The 6,675-nt window shown below is 50.2% G+C and overlaps 1 pseudogene; it reads right to left on the bottom strand.

Annotated features, from left to right (window-relative positions):
• Positions 1-6,043: 6,043 nt before the first annotated feature.
• On the bottom strand, positions 6,044-6,133 carry LOC119273847 (annotated as a pseudogene).
• Between the last annotated feature and the right edge of the window lie 542 nt (positions 6,134-6,675).

The following is a 6,675-nucleotide window of genomic DNA, read 5'->3' as shown; positions in this document are numbered from 1 at the left end:
AGATAGAGAGAGAGAGAGAGAGAGAGAGAGAGAGAGAGAGAGAGAGAGAGAGAGAGAGAGAGAGAGAGAGAGAGAGAGTAGCTAGCTGTGACCTGTGTCTGTGTGTCAACTGGAGGTTCCAGCCGTGCTGTGCCTCGACAGATCTCTGCCCAAGTTTATATGCCCTTTCCTTCGGCTGCATTACATCGCAGTGCATGTGATGATCGATGCTGCAGTTGCTTAGCTAGGTTTCCATTTCTGGCCGCTGGGTAGTAAATTAGGCAGTACTGTACTAGCTTAGCTAGCACCCATGGATCCATGAAACAACGTACGTGCCTACTCTAGATCCTTTGCTTTGCACCCCTGCTTGGCGCCTGTCTATCTCCATGTAAGCATGCACGATGCCTCGGCACCGTCCATGTGCGCCGAGCGTCGGGACGACACGTACGATCGGTTCTATTCTACTACTACTAGTATTACGTACCTCCCGTGCATGCCGAGCGTAGCTACCGCGTACGTGTTCTTTCTCTCTGCTCGTACGTGCCAAGTGCATGGCAACACATGCATGCATTCAAGGTGGCTTGAATGACCATGCTACGTACTGCTCGGCTTGTCCGCCCAGCATGTACGTACGTGCAGTATCGATGATCGGTCTGTAACAAGGAAAGCAAGTGCGGCAGGACTAGAGGGCGGCTACCTCTACTTTACATAGGCCCGTTGCTCTTACGATGAAAGCTCTCGCTTTTATCTGGTGTCGTTAAGCAATCAACGTGTGTGGGATGCATACATCCATGGGTGTGCACCAGGTGCGGCGTCCCGGTGATCGTTCAATTTTTCTTTGCATAGGGTGCAGCCTGCCGGTGGCAAAAGAGTTGTATCCCACGAAAGAAGATGCCGAGTATGTAATCTATTTCGTGATCTATAACTAGGATTTTTTTTACAAAATAGTAGATACCGCCGAGGAGAAAACTGAAAAGGCCCCCGCGTCGCTCCCGCAGGGGCGACCCGGGCGGCACAAACCCTAGCCCGCCGCCGGGGCTCCCTCCCCCTTTTCCTCTCCCTCGTCGCCGCCGGAGGGGGTCGCCGGAGCGCCGCGCGGCCGCCGGGGATGGTGGCGGCGAGGATCTGGTCGCTCCGCCCCTGTGGAGGATCTCGGAGCCGAGGTGGCGACCTCGGGCGGTGGTGCTGCGTCGTCCTCAGCAAACGGCGGCAACGGGTGCTGGCCGTCCATCTCGGCCGTGCGGGCGCGCGGTGACGGCGGGCGATGGCTGTGGTGCGCGGTGGCCTCGGGGCACCCGCATCAGATCTGAAGGCATCTTCCTCTTCAACCTCCTGTCACCCTCGTCTCAGATCCGTTCTCCGGCGGCCTCCGGGCACCGTAGCCTTGTCTGCTCTCGAGGTGGGGGTTGGGAGAGGGGACCGGAGAAATCCGTGGCTGGCTATGCCGGCCTGCCGGCGGCGACGCCCATGGGCGCCGTCCCCTACCTGTAGGCGCTGGTAAAAATGCCCCTTTCCCCCTCCTCTTCCTCCCGTGTTGCTCGTGGACCAGGTGAAAACCCAAATCCCTCAGGATTGGGCGGCAGCGACGCCGTGGGCGCCGTCACCCTCAAGGGGGTGCCGTCTTTGGTGAGCTTTGGGGGAAGTGTGCTTGTTCCGGTTGGGGGTTGCTCGGTCTTCAGAAGCCTTGCCGTGTAGCTTGCTTCTCCTCGTGTGCAGATAACAGTTATTGCCGATGCTTGCCTTGGATGAGCTCCAAGTAGTTTGGCGGTGGTGTCCTGGTGTGGTATTCCGGTTGGCAACGGCGTCGGTCGCTCTTTAGCCCTCGGGTGGGCGTCTCCACCTTTCGACGGATCGGCGCCCTTCGTGCCAGGGCGAGGGGGCAGGGAGCCCCCTTCAGAGGTGGAGGAGGGCGACATCGACGGCCAGAGCCCATGGAGCTGACAACGGAGCTCCTCCAACTACTGTTTGTTTTCCCCAAGCTTTGCTGGTGCCTGCGTGTTGTTCTGCTCGCCGTGGAGGGCTTCTTCGACTTCTAGCTGGACTTGTGCTTTAGTTTCCATATCCATGCTAGTAGTTTGTAGTAGCCAGATAGCTTTTACACAGCACCTTGTATCGGTTTGCTGTTTTGTTCTTTGTTTCCTTTGTTTGTTAGATGTAATCCTGGCCGGTTGATGGCTTTGTTAATTCAAAGCCGGGCTCTTCTTGAGCCTTCGTTCTAAAAAAACAAAATAGTAGATGAACAAATTCTACCGAGTAGGTAATAATCTTACAAGATCTACGCCTACATGATATACAATAAAAAAAGCAGATGAACTACTACCTCCATTTCAGTTTACAAGTCTTACGCGTACACCTAGGTTGCCAATTTTATCACCATAATATAAACTATATAACACAAAAATTATATCGTTTGAAAATAGAACATCTGAAGTTTATATTGTTATATTTTTTTGTAATATATGACTTGTATTAGGTTGATCAAATTGATGACCTAGGGGTACGCGCACGCCTTGTAAAGTGAGAGAGAGGTAGTACAAACACAAGAAGTAGAATTACAAAACAGTAGGTGATCTAATTCGTGATCTACAACTACGAAAAATAGATAAACTAAATGATAGTTTACAGCAGATGAACTGTGACAGAGGGAGTACATGATCTAGATACATTAGGGTTTACCTGTTCTGCTGCCACCAATGGCAGCACCGGATGAACTCTCTCCGCTCCCTCCTATTCATATGCCACCGGCGCCGCTTCTGAAGTTGAAGCCCATGCACTCGCTGCCGCCAAACAAGATCCCCCCGCCGCCATTGAAACTGAACCCCGCGAAAGAAGATGATCGTGCGCTGCCGCCACTGCCCGTCCCGCCACCGCCGACAAGGTACCCCAATTCGAGGAACTGGCCTCATTAGGTGCCGGAGGGCGAGATGGTCGTGACAGTCTGCCGCGTCGTCGAGGCAAGACAGATGGAGGAGGAACACGCTTGAAGCCAGCCGTGCCGATGGAAAAGAGGGCAGCGGTGCGCGTCCGGCAAGACCAAGAGGTGGAAGTCGTCCAGGTGGCGGCGATCTGGGTTGGAAGGCCACTCGCGAAAAGCCACGGAGGCCAAGAGGAGGAGGCCGGCGATCTTCTTCACCTTGCTGCGGCGGCACCATTGGATGGAGGAGGAAAGAAGATGAGCGGCGTCTGTTCGTGTGACTCCATCACTCCATCAGCTTGGGTATAAAAATAGCAGAATTGGCGCGTCTAATTACGTTTTGCATTTGGGAGCAGGGATATCATCGGCGGGAGAGTTTTGGAGGCGAAATTTTCCCCTTTTCTATGGAAACTGTGCGGGAAGAAAAGGAAGGAGAGCGGGAAGAAAAGGAAGGAGTGCCGGAAGAAGAAGGAAAGTGAGATCGACCCCTGGAATCGGTCTCCACCAATGCATGCGTGAGGGATGCTCATTTAGTGGCCATGGGGGTTACCGCTCATTGATTTTTCAAGCAATTAGGCGCTGTGCTATTAACTACGCTGGTATTTTTCAGTCGCATGCAAAGGAAACTAGAGCCAATCGTGGACTACCTTGGTCCCAGAGATTTCTCATTTACGTCTTCTAAACCGTGACGGAGGGAGTAAGGCTAGCCATAGTGGGGGTAACTTAGGTAGTAATTTAACACACGCCAAGATAATTTTGCTTATGTGGCAAGTATTTAATGAGGAGAGAGGCACTTGGAGTAACATAATATGTTACTGTAACATAGCGCTTCCTGAGGTAAAATGAGTCTATAAGGCAATAAATGAAACAATCTATGACACTACTATTAAGATACTTTGCACTATGGAGGTAGTAATTTAGACTAGTGTCATATGCATGACACTAGTATAAGTTACTCCCCATTATGATCAGCCTAAGTATTAAAAAGTTGCTAGTACGAGGAAACATCATTAATTTTTGTCTCGATTACTGTTGATGGCCTTGTATTGATGCAAAATGTATTTTCGACAGTGGTCTTGCATAAGGGAATGGAGGGAGTAATACAACAGCTGTGCATGTGCTGCATGCTAATGTGTGGTTGTCGTCTACCTCCAAAAAAGGAAGAGGTGGGTTTGTCCTCTCTTCGTACAAAAATGGTTGAATCAATCCTCACATTTGTGTTGCCTAGTTCTATCTCAACAAATGAAGCAAAAGAGTAGATATAATATTTACTCCCAAAATTCTACCATGTTTGCACCTAATTTTCTTGTTCTCGTAGATGTTCCACAATCCCATAAACATGAGTGACAAATTCTTTCTTACCACACAAAGCCTCCTATCCTGCAAACTTCACACTTACAATTACCATGTATGTATTCACATCACACAAAACTGCAGCTTAGAAATCAACACAGAAAGAACATTACATTTGTTATGCTAGAAAGCCAATTTAAAATTTTCCGCTGTTGAGTAGACTTTTATACTTATTATCAAAAGACCTGAAGATACCAGGTTTGTGCAAGCTAGTATCACTTCACATGCTTGGCAAGCTTCATGCATCTAGATCGAAGCCAGATTCAGATTTTGCTGAATCACACTGAAATGTTCCATAGATGAATTCATCATCGCCAAGAAGGCCTTCTATAGAATAATCATAATTGGCAAAAAAACAATATTAACAAAATAACATGGCAGAAACTTAAATCAGGACAACAATTCGGGTATACTTTTCGGGTTGGCCACTGACGTAATGAAACAATATATCAATAGTATACTCCCTCCGTTCCTAAATATAGGGTGTATAGTTTTTTCTGCTGACCCGTTTTGCTAATGAGCATGGGGACAGGAGACATGGTGAGTGATTCCTGATTGACGAAAAAAGGAATTTAGACGTTCATACTCGCCACCCCAGTCTGTTTGCATAGTGATTATTTTCTTATTGAACAACCTTTCAGCAAGGGTTTGAAATTCATGAAAGACTTTAAACACTTCGGATCGGTGCTTAAGGAGATATATCCACGTGAATTTGCTGTAATCATCAATGAAAGACACATAGTAGTTTTTTTTATTGATAGAATCATGGGCAGGCCCCCATACATCGGAGAAAATTTGCTCTAAAGGAGCTTTAGACACACTGTTTGAACTAGGATAAGGAAGTTGGTGACTTTTGCCCATTTGGCATGCATCACACACTCCTTCTTTATTCAACTCGCTACTAGAAAAGGGAATATCATTCTGGCTAAGAACATGACGCGCTATGGTAGATGACGGATGCCCTAGCTGACTGTGCCACCTTTCAACAGGCAGTTTATTTGCACCAAACGCTTGCTTGCTTGAGCTAAGGGGAGCCGATGATATGGGGTAGAGACCTTGCCTACACCTGCCGCGCAGAAGGGTTTTCCTCGTTCCCTGTTCCTTGACGAGAAAAAAAGTTGGGTGAACTTCAAGGAAAGTATGATTATCAGTGGATAAGCGATGGGCGGAGATAAGGTTTTTGGTGGCATCGGGCACATGCAAGATGTTCTTAAGATGAAGATCACGAGTAGGGGTACGAACGGTAGTGTGACCAATATGACTAATTTCCATACCTTCTCCGTTTGCAGTGTGGACTTGATCGTTGTCGTGGTACTTGTTGTGGATGGTCAACTTGTCGAGTTCGCTGGTGATGTGATCGGTGGCGCCAGTGTCCAGATACCAGTTGGTATCCACTCCATAGGACGAGGTTATGGCAGATCTGGCGCTCTTCTCGTTCTTGGTGTAGGAGATGTCGAAGCGCCGGTAGCATTCGAGGGCGGTGTGATTCGGCCTCTTGCAGATCTGGCAGACGACCTCAGGAAGATCATCGGCTCCTCCGTTGCCGTTGCCGTTGTCGCGGCCTCCATTGCCACGACCACCGCCTCCATTGCCACGACCTCTGTTGCCGCGGCCACCTCCTCCATTGCCGCGGACACCGTTGCCGCGGCCACCTCCACCGCGGCCAAAGCCACCGCGGCCACGAGAGATAGTGTTGGCAGAGGACTGGGAGGAGTGGTTTCCACCTTCGAACATAGCAAGACGCTTTTCAAAACCGATCAACTGAGAGTAAAGTTCAGCTACCTTGATTGGTTCAGTCCTCGAGGCGCAGATGGACGAGACAAACGAGATGTAATCGTAGTCTAGTCCGGCGAGGATGTAGGAGACCATGTCATCATCGTCGAGCAGCTTGCCTGCTGAAGCCATCTCATCGCCCAGCGCTTTCATGCGCCCGATGTAGTCGGCGATGGTCGCGGTGCCCTTTTTGGTGGTGGAGAGGGCGATCCGCGTGTTGACGATGTTGGCCTGCGTATGGGAGAGGAACATCTCCCTGATGGCGGTCCATGCCGCGGCGGCCTTGGTGCAGTGGGCGACTTGGATCTCACAGGTGGCGAAATCGAGTTGAAGATGAAGCTGAGCACCTGCGAGTCTTGCGCCATGGTGACAAGATACTTCGGGTTTGGCACATCTGTCGGCTTGCCGTCTTTATCGGCGAGCTTGGGCTCTGGGAACGGGTGATCAGGGTTGAGGAGATCGATCAGCTGCGCTCCACGGATGGTGGCTAGGGCTTGCGCGCGCCAGACCAGGTAGTTGCCCTGGTGCATCTTGTCAGCGATGGGAATGAGGGAAAAAGCGGCGGCGGCGGCGGCGGCGGAGCTGGAGCTAGCCATGACTAGGTTTGGATGTTGGAGAGGAAGTTGGCTCTGAATAGCATGAAAGATTGGATGAAG

Source organism: Triticum dicoccoides, chromosome 3A, assembly GCF_002162155.2.
Source record: "Triticum dicoccoides isolate Atlit2015 ecotype Zavitan chromosome 3A, WEW_v2.0, whole genome shotgun sequence".
Taxonomy (NCBI): Eukaryota; Viridiplantae; Streptophyta; class Magnoliopsida; order Poales; family Poaceae; genus Triticum; species Triticum dicoccoides.
This window is presented reverse-complemented; position numbering and strand designations above follow the sequence as displayed.